Source organism: Apis florea, unplaced genomic scaffold (genome assembly GCF_048593485.1).
Source record: "Apis florea isolate Af1SG1 unplaced genomic scaffold, ASM4859348v1 contig_2899_pilon, whole genome shotgun sequence".
Lineage (NCBI taxonomy): Eukaryota > Metazoa > Arthropoda > Insecta > Hymenoptera > Apidae > Apis > Apis florea.
Genome location: NW_028256666.1, coordinates 317,953 through 333,989, shown reverse-complemented (window position 1 = coordinate 333,989; position 16,037 = coordinate 317,953). Strand labels below are relative to the sequence as shown.

Genomic DNA, 16,037 nt, shown 5'->3' with positions numbered 1-16,037 from the left:
AAAGTAATTGTAAGAGAATCTTGGAGACATCACATATGCATTATGTAAAGTTCTTCATCAAGTCTATTGCTTAATGCTCAACTTCTGTTTAACACAATTCTTAATTATTCTTTAGTTTTCTTTGTATGAATGTATTTCATTTTCTTACTTTATATCGACTTTTTTTTTTCTATACTCAATGCGATTAAAATTAAAATAAATAAATCGATATATCAAAATTAATAAATCGATTGTTATTATTAAAGGATAGAGTATTCCTCAATATTAAAAAAAAAAAGAAAAAAAAAAGGATAAAATATTCATCAATATTTAATGATATGTAGAAGGAACAAATACTAATGTGATTTTATTATCGATGAATCATACTGCAATACAGAACGAATAAGCAATATAAGATTTGATGTATTTAATCTATTATGGATAGTTGAGCAATGAAATAATGTTATTTTTACATAACTATGTGATATTATTTATCATTTATCTAGAAAAAAAAAAATATATAAATCTATCAAAATATAAAAGTATAAATTTAATATTATTAAAACTCTACTTTAATATAATGTCTTAAATTATATTGTATAATATTGTTAAAAAAAAAAGAAAACGACGATGGAATAAATATTATGTATATTGTTAATTTTATTTCATAATATTTCGTATATACGTAAAATATTAGTGTAATAGTATTTCGTGTGTACATTGATTGAATGAGAAACAAAATACAACATGTCGAGTCTTACTGGGTTAAATTACCTAAAGATACAGTGACTCATATAATTATTTGAACACTTTCTATAGAAATGTTATATGGATTATACAAGACTTCTGAAAATATTATTAGCATTACGATATGACTACCGGGGATTATATGAATAAAGTTTGAGATAAACACATGCGGAAGTATGTAAGTATCTGCGTAAGAGTTATGAAATATTCATTAAAATATATACTTCGTAAAAATGATGAAGTGTTTGAACGCTTAACTGTAGTAATTTACATTATCAACGTCAATTTGATTTTTTTCTTTAGATCAAATTAATTTTATGACGTAAAACTATAAAAAAATATCTTATAACGTACGTACGTACACATCGAATTTATCTAAAACTTTATCCTTTAACATATACATTATATATATATATACATATCAATTCTATATAATATTATACTTATAATAATATAATTTTTACAAAGAAGAATTTTTTTTCTTATGTTACATCTTCACAAAAGTTTTTCAAGTTTTTCAAAGCATTCAAATATTTCACTTCAGTATGTTATCGTTAATCGTTAATGGTAACTTGAGAAAAGCAAAGATCTGCGTTTCCACGAAAATGAAGTCGTCATAGTTGTGTATTTACGTAGGCAGAGCTGCCGCTGTCGAATAAGCTCGAACGAGAACGATACATTTTGTTACGGAACGAACAACGGCAAACGCGCCTTTCTCTCTTTCGTAGTCTATTCGGTCGGAACGTGATTTTTCCTTGTCAGTGTCTCTACTTCCGAATCGATGGTTGCGCAAGAAAATTCATGGAACGCGTACTTCGCCATTATATGTTTTATTATTTTATTTATTCAGTTTAGCTGGGATAAATCTTTACGATATGACCACAAAAAATGTAGCGAGCCACGAAATTGAGTCAGATGCTGTATGCATGTTGTAAGGAAATTTAGATTTAAATAAAATTTTAATTTGTGCACGTTGAGCATATTTTACATAGGTACATAGAGAATTTTTTTTGTTCAATTTTGGAAATTTTTTTTCAAAATTCTATCATCTTTTCAATACAATTTTGCTTAAGAATTTTCGTTTGCAACAAAGTGATGGAACGATTAAAGTTAAATATTTTTTATCTGAAAAATTTCGCAAGTTATTTCACAAAAGCTAAAAAAAGATTTTATTTCTTAATTATTTTTCTTTTCTTTTTTTTTTTTTTTTTTTTGAAGTATATATATATTTTTTTCTCAAGAAAATATCAGTTTAAAGAAATAAAATCAACATTCACAGAGTATCAGTGCAATGTGCAAAGTTGAGGAAAATTTATCATAAAAATGTTTAATTTTTAATATCCAAGCAAAATATTAAAATTATTTCTCAAAAGTATTTCTCAAATTTTCAAAAATTAATGATAATTATAATCCATTATATTTTATACACACAACATTTTATTAAAATTAGAAAATTATCTGATGAATTTTCTTGAAATGTATTAAATATATATATCAATTTGAATTATCGAAATGTATCTAATGAAATATAAATTCGTATAAATTATTTCCAGTTTTGAATAAAGGTAATTTTAATTTCTATATTTTATATCTAGAATGAACATAAAACGATAAAATTTTTTTTGTGCAATAAGCATATATGGCGAATGAAATTTATATAAGAAAAGTATCTTCGATAAAAATTTCAATAAGTATTTTAATAATATAAGTAAAAAGAGAGAGAGAAAAAATGGGAAAGAAATTTGTATGAAATCAATATTTAAAATTATTAAAATTTGTTTTATTTTTATAAAGAAAAAAAATATATATAAGAAAATAATTTATATGAAATTTACATAAGAGCAATCACTCTTTGCTAAAGTCTTGAGAAAGGAAAATATAATATTTAAGAAATTACTAGTTCTGTCATTAAGTTCTAATGATGACTGTTCTTTATGCTAAAAAAAACTAATTTTTTGCGTCATTGTCTTATCGATTTATTTCCACTCATGTTTCTTCGTGGACATTTTTTTACTTCCTCATGTTGTTTATTATCTTCTTTTATTTTTGTTTATGACAAAATCAAAATAATTTAATTTTTGAACGATTTATACAAATATCGTGCAGATATTGATTATATAAAATGAAAAAAAAATGAATTTTTATATTGTAATACATTTGAATTTTATAGATTCAAGATAAAAAAATATTATATAGTATGACAATGATTCTCTAGAAAAGTTTATTTTATTTTATATTCTCGTTGATGAATATAACATATTTTAAATTTTGTTAAAAATTATGTTTTATTAATGAACAAAGCTATTTTTTTTACTCCTCTATTTATACAAGTTTTTGTCATTTTTCTTCAATATTCTTTTTTATTATTTTCTTTTTTTTATGATTAATTTTATCTTTTATGTCTATCTTTTCTGAAAAATGTTTTATTTATAAAATTAAAGTATTGAAATTAATTTATTTTATTTTGGAATAAATTTGTTATTTTAATTTTTATTTACATTTATTAATTTAAAATATGTCTCAATATTCTTGCAAATTCGAAATGAAAATTTTTTATATAATTGTATATAAACGTAATATAATTGTATAAGTAAAAAAAAAAAAAAAAAGAAAAGATAGATATTATTAAAATTAAATTAAGATGAATAGCAATTAATAATTAATTGTGAGTATGTTAGAAACTTATAATAAATATAATATATATAAATAAAATATTAAAATAAATTAAAATATAATAATTATAAATAAAATAATTTGATCATCTGCAATATCATGCTTATTTTTAATAATATTAATAAATATCGTAGAATATTATAGGATAATAAGATATTGATAAAAATTAAATTAATAGATATAAAAGAATGCATAATGATGTTGATGTTAATGATTTCTTTAATAATAAATAGATATAATAAATCACAAATTTATAATCATTATACTTGGAAGCATGTATTCTATTTCTATGTATCTATTTCTCATCTCAAAAAACTTATATATATATATATATATATATATACGATATCGTCACACTTTTAATGATATCACTATTATATTATAATAATGATTATATATTTGTAATAATAATGATGTAATGATATCATCATGTTTAATTAATGCATCGTATAATCTTCTTTTTATTTATTTTCTTTATTATTTATATTAGAAAAATATAAATAAAAAAAAATTGATTAACTTTGCAGTTAAATAAATCTTTAAGTGACTATATAAGAACTCATATGAAGAATAATTTTGGTTTTTATAGATAAAATAGAATTATGTAATTTTTTCATATTTTTATCATAACACTTATTTTTAATGAGAAAATAAATGTTGATCAATTCCTTCCTCATCATTGTTAATGAATTCTAAACAAGTTTTTTTTTATTGATTATTATTATTATATAATCAGTTTTAATTTTCAAATTATTCCCAAGAAAATTTTTATATCATTTTATATTTGTCTATATGTGTGCAATCTTCATTTAAGAAAGATTTTGACAATCATATATATAATAACCCACATATAATGGGTTAGCTTTGTCGAAATCTACTTCCTTATGGATTTGAATTTTTTAAAAAATTTCTTTTCTGACGTATATAATGTCATATTACAATTCTACGAATCACGATACAATCGTGGAGGAGATGAATCTCTGTATGAAAAAATAAGTCAAATATATATAGAATAATATATTTTCATTCAAAGTTTCATTTTTGATTAAATTAAATATTTGAAAATGATAGTGAAATTAGCTAATTTCTGATTGGATATGAGCGAATTATATCAATAAATAGTTATTCCATATGTGAAAATAAACAAACGTATCAAAATTAAATTAAATTTTAATTTTATATTTGAAAATATCAATGATTAAATAATTTCATTTGTAAAAACATATTCCACGTATATTTTATCAAATATATTCTAGCATACACTTCAACTCATTTGCAAGAAATATTTCTTCTTCGAAATGGCGAAAAAGTTTTGTTTTTTAAATCAATTATTTTTTAACGCGATTATGCAAATGTATTTTTTTCTATTATATAAATCTAATCTAGATGCAACAAGTATAAACTTTTATATCGTTAAATATCTTTGTTATAGTATGGAAAATAATTAATTTTAAAACGAACGATATGTAATATAAAAAAGTGAATAATTTTATAAAATTTAATATTATAATATAATTATTCTCATAATTTAAAATTTATTATATCGACAACAACAAAATTCAAATTAAAATATTCTTTAAATTAAATAATTTTATTGTTAATTCTTTAACGTTTTCAGATATATTCGAAGAAGCGAAAATGATTACATTTTCCCCAAAGATGAATATATTCGTCATTTTTGTAAAAAGTAAAAAATATTTTTTTTATTAGAATAACAGAATCAAACGAATGATAACTGTTTATAATAAAGTTGAAGTTGAATTTTTGGTAATAAAATGATGATATAATTGCAACATGTTTAAAAACAAGAAAAAAGTTAAAAAAATATTATACGATAATATTTATATCCTCTAGATATTATATGCCTGAATTTTTTATTTATTACATAAAAATGGAACATAAATAAAATTGATAGGATGAATTTCTTGCTCGAATGAAAATACCATTAAGAGATATAGAAGAGGCGTTAAGATGAAAATTCGATAAATATTTCGACAGTTGATCGATATAACTCGTAACTCTAATCTTATCGAAAAATATTTTTATATCCATCAGTACATCATTAAAAATTAATCACAAAGATGTTCCAATTATTTCAAACATGGAATTCGAAAAAGAGGACATTGGTGAACATTTTTATATATTATGAGATATTATAAGCTCTTCTTCTTTTTTTTTTTTTTTTTATTTTTAACTTCTCATATATACATGAATTTTTGAACAATGAAATAATTTGTATTTTAAAATAATTAAAACTCGTACAATTTGCCATAATTAATTCAAATAGATGTTTATTTATTCTGCGATATCATCTTTTGATTTTACACAAGATTTCGGACAAGAAATTAAAGATACACAAAAACAACTTTCAAAACAAAACATCACCGTTAAAAGATTAAAAGTAAGATTAAAGAAATTTTTTTTTATAGAATGTAAAATTGTTATATTGATCAACGCGCTAAAAATTGTAAAAATTTAAATTAAAAAAAAAGAAAGATTCATTTTCATATGATTTTTATATATCGATATATTTAATTATATTTAATTATATTTAAAAGAATGATCAATATGCAAAACAATAATTAATATATTAAGATATATATTTAGATTTCTCAATGTCGTTTCAACTTAATTTTTATCTTAATAAGATCTCTCTATTTTTTTTCATCATAAAAATTAAACGAGATATTCAAGGTTTATCTAACAAGTTTTATAATTTTATTCATCTTTTATGCTCCAAGGATAAAACAGATTGATTAAATATACAATAATGCACGCTTTAACCGACGCAATTTTGGCACACTTACAATTAGCTGACACGGAACCATCCTCACCAATTACTGAAATTGCCTCTACGAAGCGATTATCCGTTTTTCTCCTGTTTCTTTCCTATCCAATGGTTGTCACTCTCAACTCAATTGACGAGTTCCGATTCCTGGAACTAGCTACCTCCACAGATAACTGACCTCATCGTGGATCTGATCAGTTAAACGAGCCAAGTTAGTATGATTATGGCTTACATTTGGTTTACTTACGCAGTTAAAAGAGCCATGATTTGCGTTATTATCGTCTTTAATGTGTCCAATGATAAAATGCAATATCATAGAAATCTTGAAAATAAATATTTGAAAAAAATTATTTAACGATGGCTGGACAATCACATCATATTCTTGTCTATTTCATGCAAAAATATATTCATACATATAAATGAACGACAAGATATATTTTACAAGGAAATTCAGTTAATCTAAAATTCTAATTCGAATGAAAGTTTTATTTTTATGTAGTGCATAATAGATTCAATGCGTTGAGCAATTTTTTTTTATGATAGCAAATATCCTTAAGAAAATAAATCAAGTATCCAAGATTTTAGCTTTTTTTTTTTGTAATTTTGAAAAATTTTAATAACGTATTAAATTTATAGATAGAACATTGAATTTTAAATATTTTGTAATTTAAAATTTTATTCTATCTCGTCGTATGCTGGTAACTATGTTTATGAAAAATGAAAAGAAACAATTTTGATAATTTTGAAAATTGATTTCACGTTCCTAAAGTTCGATAAAAAAAAGAATACTACGTATACTTATTATGCTCTATAGATTATTCACAAAGCTTTATTAAAGAAAACTTTTTATTTTTTAATTTTTTAAATAATTTTTTCATTTTTAATGAAATTTTATATACGTAGAATATAAAAGTTATTTATCGATTTAAAAAATAAACCTAAAAATGAAAATTTTGGAGAAAATCTAATACACTTACATTCCAAAATAATTAATGTTAATTAACAATAAAGTATTATAAAATGTTATTTTTCTTGTCTCCTCATTAGTCTCATTCGTTCATCGATAATTCGGTTAGTTAGAACCAAGATCTATACAAATATGCTAAATAATATTCGATAACCGGTATTTTGGGTCGTATGAGCTCGTTCCAGAAGTGAGAAATATTAAACTAACAGGGGTCAACGGCCATTACACGTGTTACGATCCTCGGTAGCCGCGATCTTCGTCATCGACACGTTTTTTATAATCTTTACCGGAAATGGTCAATGGACATTTCGTAATCCTTTGTAATATAATTAAAAAGAATTTCGAATTTTCAAATTTTTTAACTATTTTTGCGATGAAACGTATCAAATTATCGATCAAATTATCGAAAAAGATTTTTTAGAATAAAATTTATTTTTAGAATAAATCTCTTAGAACAAATGCTTCGAAATGTGAAAAATTTTCGAATTTAAAAACTTTTTGCTAGTTTCGTTGAAATCTAAAGAATTTAAGATAAAAAGTTTAAGATGAAGAATAATTTCTATCAATAATTTATGATGGAATATCGTGATGATTTATTTTTATTCAATTAATAATAATTGATTTAATTTAATTTGTTTAGATTTTTTTACACGTAGATTCATTTTAATTGATACGATTTTACAATTTAATCCTTTATCCAATTTAATCTTAGTTGTGTTAATAACTAAAGTGAATTAAGGAAAGTAATTTTCTTATTTATAGAATTGTTTGAAAGATTTGTAAAGAAGGAATAAATACAAATACAGAAGTTTAGACAAGCAATATTCACGCAATATTTGGAAAAATGGAAAATAAATATTTAACTTTTTGAAAGTGTGAAAAAAATGACTATTGTTGAATCTATTGGTTGAATTATGAACATAAATTTAAAAAATTCTAAGAATTAAAATTTGTTGATATTTTACTTCTTGACAAAATAAATAACTACTTCTCAATGTAAAAAATAAAAAATATCTCAAGTTTCAAAAGTTTTGAAATTTCAAATTCTAATTTAATGTAATGTTTTATCTCTAATATTTTTTATTCTTATTTTTATTCTTAGACCAATTATTCAAATATGTATATATATTACATCGAAGTTCTCGGAATTGATCATATATGCTAATATATACAATAAATAAAAAAAAAAGTATTCATACAATTATTTTTTTCGCAATAATTTTGCATAATTAAATAATATAATATTTTACAAATAAAAATTATTTCGATGAAATTTACAATTACAGATAATATACAAATAATATACAAATTATAAATTTTAATAATTAATTCTTAATAATGTGACAAAGATTATAGAGTCATAAAATAAAAAAATTTGAAAACCGAAAAAATTAAAAAGTTTTCGTGATTGTAATAACTTAATGTTAAAGAGAAACAATCTATAAAAAGTCTATTTATAATTTAATTTATTTTATATAAATATTCGAACAATTTAACATTAATGATATTGAGAGAGAATATCAGAAACTTTTTCAAACCTTTTAAATTACAAAATATTTTTCGTTCTACTGAAATATACTTAACACCAAAATCAAGATTATTAAATTTTTATTGCAAAATTCAATTCAGTCATGTGAAAGAAGAAATTTTAAATGCTTACAAATTGGAAGTTTAAATATTGACAACTTTTTAAAATTTAATTTTTTTGGAAATTTATAAAAAAGAAAAATGAAAAATACTTTGTCTACTTTAAGAGTACAATTTTTTAATGCGATATGTTGGATAATATTCAAGCATATAGATTTGTTCTCTTTAAAAATAGAATTAAACTAGAATTATAAATATATGAATATTTTTTTGTTTCGTATTATTAAAAATTTTTAATTTACATTCTTGCTATTTTATTTGTAAATAAAAGAATAATCGAAATAATTTTTATTTCTGTATCACATGTTTGAATTAAGAAAAATAGATTTTGGAAATAAAAAAATAGAAATGAATAATTTTATTTCTTTAAATGATACAGGAATAGTTTGCAAACTAAGTATTCCTTTGAAACAATATTTAAATAAAAAAATATATATTTTTCATATCAACTCGTACTATTTTGAAATGTAAGAAAATAGAATTTCAAATAAGAATTTCGTGTTTTAAATAATATTATTCCGAATAAACAGTTTCTAATTTGATATTTTATAACGCGATATAATATATTAAACAGTATTGTATATAATAAACAACGTATAAGAATTTTAACACAAGATTTTTAATAATTTTAAAAATATTGAAATTTCTATCTTCTATTTTCAATAATATTAATAATATAATAATAATAATAATAATAATTTTAAATAGGATTTGTATATAAAAATATTTTAATATTTTTAATATTTCGTCTTAAACTATTTTAAATTTTCCCCAATTCTTGTCTTATAGAAACATTACAAAAGAACTTGATGTATTGTATATTGTGAGATCTTCCTTGCTAAGTCTCGATCGAATACATCCAACGCAAAACCATCGCGGTGTAAGTCGCATACGAAACGGTTGATCACCGTCTCTTTTGAATTTCGACATTGGCTGACAGCGCAAGATACAAAGTTCGCACACGCTCGAAGCAATCGATTACTCGCATTCTTTGCGCGCAATGATTCAATCGAGAGTGTACTCGTACGATTGCTGTTTCCAAAATAAAATGAATTGAAAAAAAAAAAAAAATTGAAGACTGATTTAAATTATTTGAATTTAAAATTTGATACAAACATGAACGAGGTTTATTTCAAATAATAATTTAAAAATAATTATTTCAAATAATACTATTTATTACTTGATAAATAATACGTTTCAATTGAGGTTATGTTTTTTCGATTTAATTAAAGGAATTTGAGGTAAGGCACACAGTTGAAAATAATAAATTACAGATTATTTGAAAAAATAATAAATTTATTTCTTGATGGAAAATTCGAAATAACTTTCAGAATATATTGAATAATAAATGTAATAATAATAATAATCGTAGTAATATAATTAAACAATATAAACATAATATAGATAATATAATATATTAAGAAATTAATTAAAATCGAATAATAAATAATTTATTTCTTTGTAAAATGTTAAATAAATTATGTAATTGCAAATATTTTTATTTATTTTTCATGTATAAATAAAAATAATTCGTAACTTAATATAAAGTAAAAATAAAGTAAAAATAGTCAAATAATTTTAAAGAAGTAATTTTAAAATTCTTTAAATTCCTAGATTTGATGTGAAATTATGTAACTTGGAAACTATTTCATCAATATGAAGCTATTATTTATTTTGCTTGAAATATCCTTTCAAGTTTCTACGTTTGTTTTTAGTCATCAATTTACTTGGTTTCAAATCGCTTGTATTTGACTTTTTGTGACTTGAGTAACTTTGTCAATTTGAATCTGTTATGTCATTTAATGCGAAATACCGCTTGAAGTTTTAAACAATAAAGTGAATAAAGTTGGATTAAACGAAGTTTTAGCTTTTCTTGTCTTCAAAACGATAAGTTTTAAACAAACAATATACGTAATCTTGAATTTGTATTGAAAATTTTAAATAAATTGGCAAATCTATGCTATTGAAAATAAATAATAAAAATGGATTAGGATTAATGAAAAAAATTTTTAGAAATTTATTTGTGTAGAGTTATGTTTAGAATTATGATTTATGAAATAATGTATAAAATATATTGAAATTGGAATGTGAAAAATGGTAATATAGTAATGGTAATAATGGTATAATGAGATGATGATATGACTTGAAAAAAAAAAAAATAATTTAACAATACATTCATTGAAAATTTTTCTTATTATTATATATCATTATAGATATTTCAAACATAAAAATGTAATATAATTAAATATCACTGTTTTCGATTTTAGATTAGATTAGATTCTAATCTATCTAATCTTTCAAATTAAATTACTTGAATTCAAATAATTTTTCCTTGTTTAGATTAATCAAATTATTTGAAAATAAATTTGAAAGTTTTGTTTGCATTATATTTTCATGCAATGTAAGTTGATTATTTTTCGTTAATTATAAATTTCTAAAAATTTGATTATATTATAAGTTATGTAACAAGTTTATTTGTATTTATGACTAAAAATGTTTTGTTGGTTTGATTAACTTTTTCCGCTTAATCGTATAATCAATGAAGTGAAAAATAGTAAACAATGTATTTATATTTTACTGAATCAATTGAAAAAATTTAAGTAGACAAAATAGACATCCAGTTACATCCAGAAAATGAATTATTTTTCATCAGATTTATCTTCATTTAATTTTTATTTATTTATTTGAAAAATTTTTTCAATCGAAAATCGAACAAAAGCAATATCTATTCTTTTTTTATATATATATATAAAAAAAAAGAAATTTTATAATAAAGAAATATTTAAATATTTCTTATAAGATAAAAAATTATAAAATAAAATAACATCGAAGATTATGTAAATTTTATATAAAATTGTTATTATTTAATTTTATATAAAAAAATACGAATGAATATAATTTTATATATGAATCTAATAAATTAATTATAAATTTCTAAAAATTTCGAAATTTTTTTATTGCTTTATTTCTTCACTCATTAAAAGTTAATATAATTATTTTTCAATATCATACAATTGACAGCTTGGTCGAAGTTCATACACCGTGTTAATTCGCAGTTGAACTCCAATTTCACTTCAAGCTTGAAAGAACATTTCAAAGTGAGATAAATAGTTCATAGTAGTCAAGTAGTTTTGAATTCTAGCTACTTGAAGCAAATTACTTGACTAATTTGAATTACTGAGAACGGAGTAGAAATTGGGAAAAAAAATCAAGTTAAATGAAATAAGTGGCTCAAATTTTTCAAGTTGCCTCATTATTTGAATATAACTAATTTGACTAATTTTAGTGAGGCTTTAAGTTACCTAAATTAATAAGTAACTTAAGTAGTAAATATTTTGAAGTAGTAAATATCTAAGATGAATTAATGAAAATCGAAGATGTTTGTTAGAATATTTATAATAACAAAAAAAATGTTGAATCTATTGTTAGATATATTATTATACATCTCATTATTTTATCATATGTCATTATATTTTTATTTTCTATATTTTGATTGTAATATATATTTCTTTCATTATTTGTTGAATTTCATTATTATTACATTTCTAATAAATTGCTATAAATTTCCAAATTTTTTCTTTGCCTTAATTGTAATTCATTTTAGATATATATTTGATATATCTTTTCAGACAATATTGCATTAAACAAAATAGTTAAAGATATCTGGAAAATAGATCAAATAAGAACAAACTCCTTATTTTAATTTAATTTTTAATTTTTTTATATTACTAATTTTAACAATAAATGGTTATCGTAAAATAACTGTTTCGATCATTAAAAATTAAAACGAAATTACAACGAATATTTTTCTTCTAATTTTTTACTTACTTATTGTATTATATATTAATAAATTTATCGATATATTTCGTTGTTATATAAGTTGACTTTTGAGAAAAAAAAATATAAAAAAAAATAAAGTAATTAATCATTATCTTTCAGGTTTTAATAGAATTTTCTGATTTCATTATATCAAAACTTTTTAAGCTAATTCGAAAATGTTATTAGTTTTTTAATTATCAAATATTAAATTTATGTTAATTTATAATAAGAAAGATATTTTATTTCAAGTTATAATAAAAATATCTATTATTAAATATTATTTATATTATTTATTACTTATTTACTTGTCATCTATTATTATTTATTATCAATATTTAATATATTATCGTTTTAAATTAATTAATAATTATTATCACTCAATATTATCAAAATTAAAAATTATTACTAATCATTTAAAATTATGAAAATTTTTTCATTGCCTCAATTATAATTCATTTTTATTTTAGATATGTATTTATAGATTTTTATTAAATTTTATGGATTTTTTATTTTACAATATTCATTAAAACAATTTTGATGTAATTATATATATAATATTCAATTGATTTATTTTATATATTTATTATTTTAAAAAAAATTCATTTCCACTTATAAGTAAACCAGTCTATTTAATTTTTTATTTTACTAGAGATATTTTACTAGAGAATTTATAATTTAATAAATTTGTGCAAACAAAGTAAATGATAGTTGAAAATATTGATCTGGAAAATAGATCAATGAAGAAGAAATATATTTTTTCTTTTTTAAAATTTTATGTAATAGATAAATTTAAAATTTTTTATAATAGATAAATTTCAGAACATTTTGTTGTTAATTATTCGTTATATTTTATTATTTGTATATTTTCATTTCATTGTAATTTTATTGATATGACTTCTTTTTCCGAGTAGCAATCCGAAGTATAGTAGAGAAAAATAGAAATCTTGTTTACAAGCGATCAGAAACTTAGTGAATGACCTAATGCAATTTACTTTTCAATAGTTTGCATTTGTCAGATTGCTTGAAATTCATACCCAGCACAAATTCTAATACCGTTCAAAGTGTATCATTTTAAATTAAGAAAACTTGGAAGAATTTCAATTTCACATAAAAATGCAAAAAATATTTTAAATCAAGGTAAATAACAATTTTATATTGATTTAAAGATATATATATATATATATATATGAATATATGAATATATACGATTTAAAAGTCAAGCTAATTAATGATAGAATAAAAATTAAATGGATATTTTAATTTAATAATATTATTCTTAATTAAAATGTTTTATCTAGTATTTTAAAATCTACGTAAAAACAGAAATTTTTGTTATTTTTTTCGTAATGTCCTTGTCAAGTGAAAATAAATTATGGCTGATACATCTCTACAAAGCATATAAAGTTTCTAATCTTATTTCTAACCTTTTCAAAATTTAAATGATGGATAATAAAATTTAAAAATATTTCATACCTTTAGATACTTTGAAAAATGAGAGAATACTTGATAAAACATTTTGAATGAAGATAAAATAAAAATAACAAGAAGTTTCAAGTTCGTTGAATAATTTGACTAAATCTTTGAACAAGATTTAATCAGAGTTGTCACACGTAGTTGTCACATGTTGATCATCGTAACACAGCCTATTCTCTCGAAAGTTCGACTCACGAGGTCACAATGCTACACCGTCTTCAAGGATTCTGTAAGGTCGAACGCGTGACGTTTGCGACTCGGTAGATCGTGCTTCGCATTTTCGATGTATGCTTATTCCTGTATTGCGTTTCTTTCTTTTTCGTTTTAACCAAGCTCGTGGTTTCCTTGGTCACGAACGATGAAAACGCCACGGTATGGCGTCTAACAACAAACAATTCACGAATCGATCGAGTCGTGCTAGCCGTACTTCGCGTTTTAGGTTAGGCATGCGATTCAAAGCTTTTGCTTCGTATAGAAGTCGAAAAAGTAGGACTATGCTCGTTTCGAAGGTCGCAATGCGTACCACTTACGTGTCTTTCGCGCTACGTGATTGAAAAATTAACCAAGGGAATCGACAACGACCGTACGAATTGATATTTTGCGACGATTTTTCTTTCCGATATTGAACTCTGAATCAACGCACTGACTAACACGTCTCGCGCTATCGATTCTATTCCAGTCGTTTCTCGATTCGAGTTCTCGAATCGATCGAATCCAAAACATTTCACTGTAATGACAGAATTCATGCAGTACGTATTTTTCGATTCATCTATTCCTTTAGATTAATCATTGTCGAGCAATGAGCGGTAAGTATACATGGTCGACAAGTATAGTATTTATTCGTTATAATATACTTGGAACCGATTGCGAGCATATACTGCATATGTATGTAGTTGCCAAGGACATACAGTTCTAGCCTTATTTTATCTTGTTGGTAAACGATCGTATGACAGCTAGTGAAAAACGAAGAAAGATCTAGAGCCAAAGTATTTAAATTTATGTTTTATTATTTTAGTGTGATATTATTTCATTGTGTCCAAAGTGAAAAGTAGGGATGATCTTTAAGCGTACATATATTCACGAAAAGAGTGCGAGTATATATCGAATAAATATTATATCTTTATTTTAATAATATTTTTGTTCGAAAGCGTTGTACATGCGAAATTATTTATAATTTGTAAAGGGAATCCGATGAGTCTTCCGGTGCAACGGGAGGCATAGAGAACGTGATACAACGTGACGCGATTTGAATTTTTTCTTTCATTCTCTTCGAGTACACAGCGCAAGCGTTTGCAATGCGAGACCTTTAAGTTCAATTTAGCATATTTATAACTATTACTGTGCTCTTTAACGTCAATGCTTTTATTGAAATAAACATTTTTTTTATTTCGTTTCTATATTTCAATGAACATTATATATTCAATGTATAATTTAATATTTTTTTCTATTGATAGAATTTTTTGAGATATAGTAATAATCATGAAAAACTTAATCATTTATTATATTTTATACAAACATATTGCTGGATATTTTATTAATTAATGGATTTTTAAACAAAAAATAAAAACTATTAAGTTCATTTGTAAATTAACTGTTTTCTAATAATTTAAACATATTTTATAGATATAATATATACTTTTCATTTTAAAAAATAAAAATATCTTTTTTTAAATTTCATTCATTGAACAATCTTTTTGATAAGATTTGAAAAATGAATTTAAAAAATTATTTTCAAAATTAAAAAAAAGTCAGAGTTTTTTTCGAAACGAAAGAGTTTTTTATTTCGAATAAATAAATTAATAATAATAAAAATTTATTTTAAAAATTATCTTCAATGTGTTAAAATTTTATTATGCAAAAAACTAAGTCAAGGATACAAAATAATAGATCGGGGCATAATAATTGATCACAAATACGCTCTAAAAAATTCAGATAGCTGCATGC

The 16,037-nt window shown here is 21.9% G+C and overlaps 1 protein-coding gene and 1 long non-coding RNA gene across 3 annotated transcripts in view; one reads left to right on the top strand and one right to left on the bottom strand.

Moving 5' to 3' along the window:
- Positions 1–16,037, top strand: part of emp (epithelial membrane protein) — a 46,394-nt gene that overhangs the window by 5,448 nt on the left and 24,909 nt on the right. The window lies entirely within an intron of this gene.
- Positions 6,088–14,411, bottom strand: LOC147657685 (uncharacterized). Its single transcript, XR_015291982.1, has 2 exons — positions 14,094–14,411; positions 6,088–6,377 (listed from the first exon to the last, which is right to left on the bottom strand). It is a non-coding gene; the product is annotated as an uncharacterized LOC147657685 (long non-coding RNA).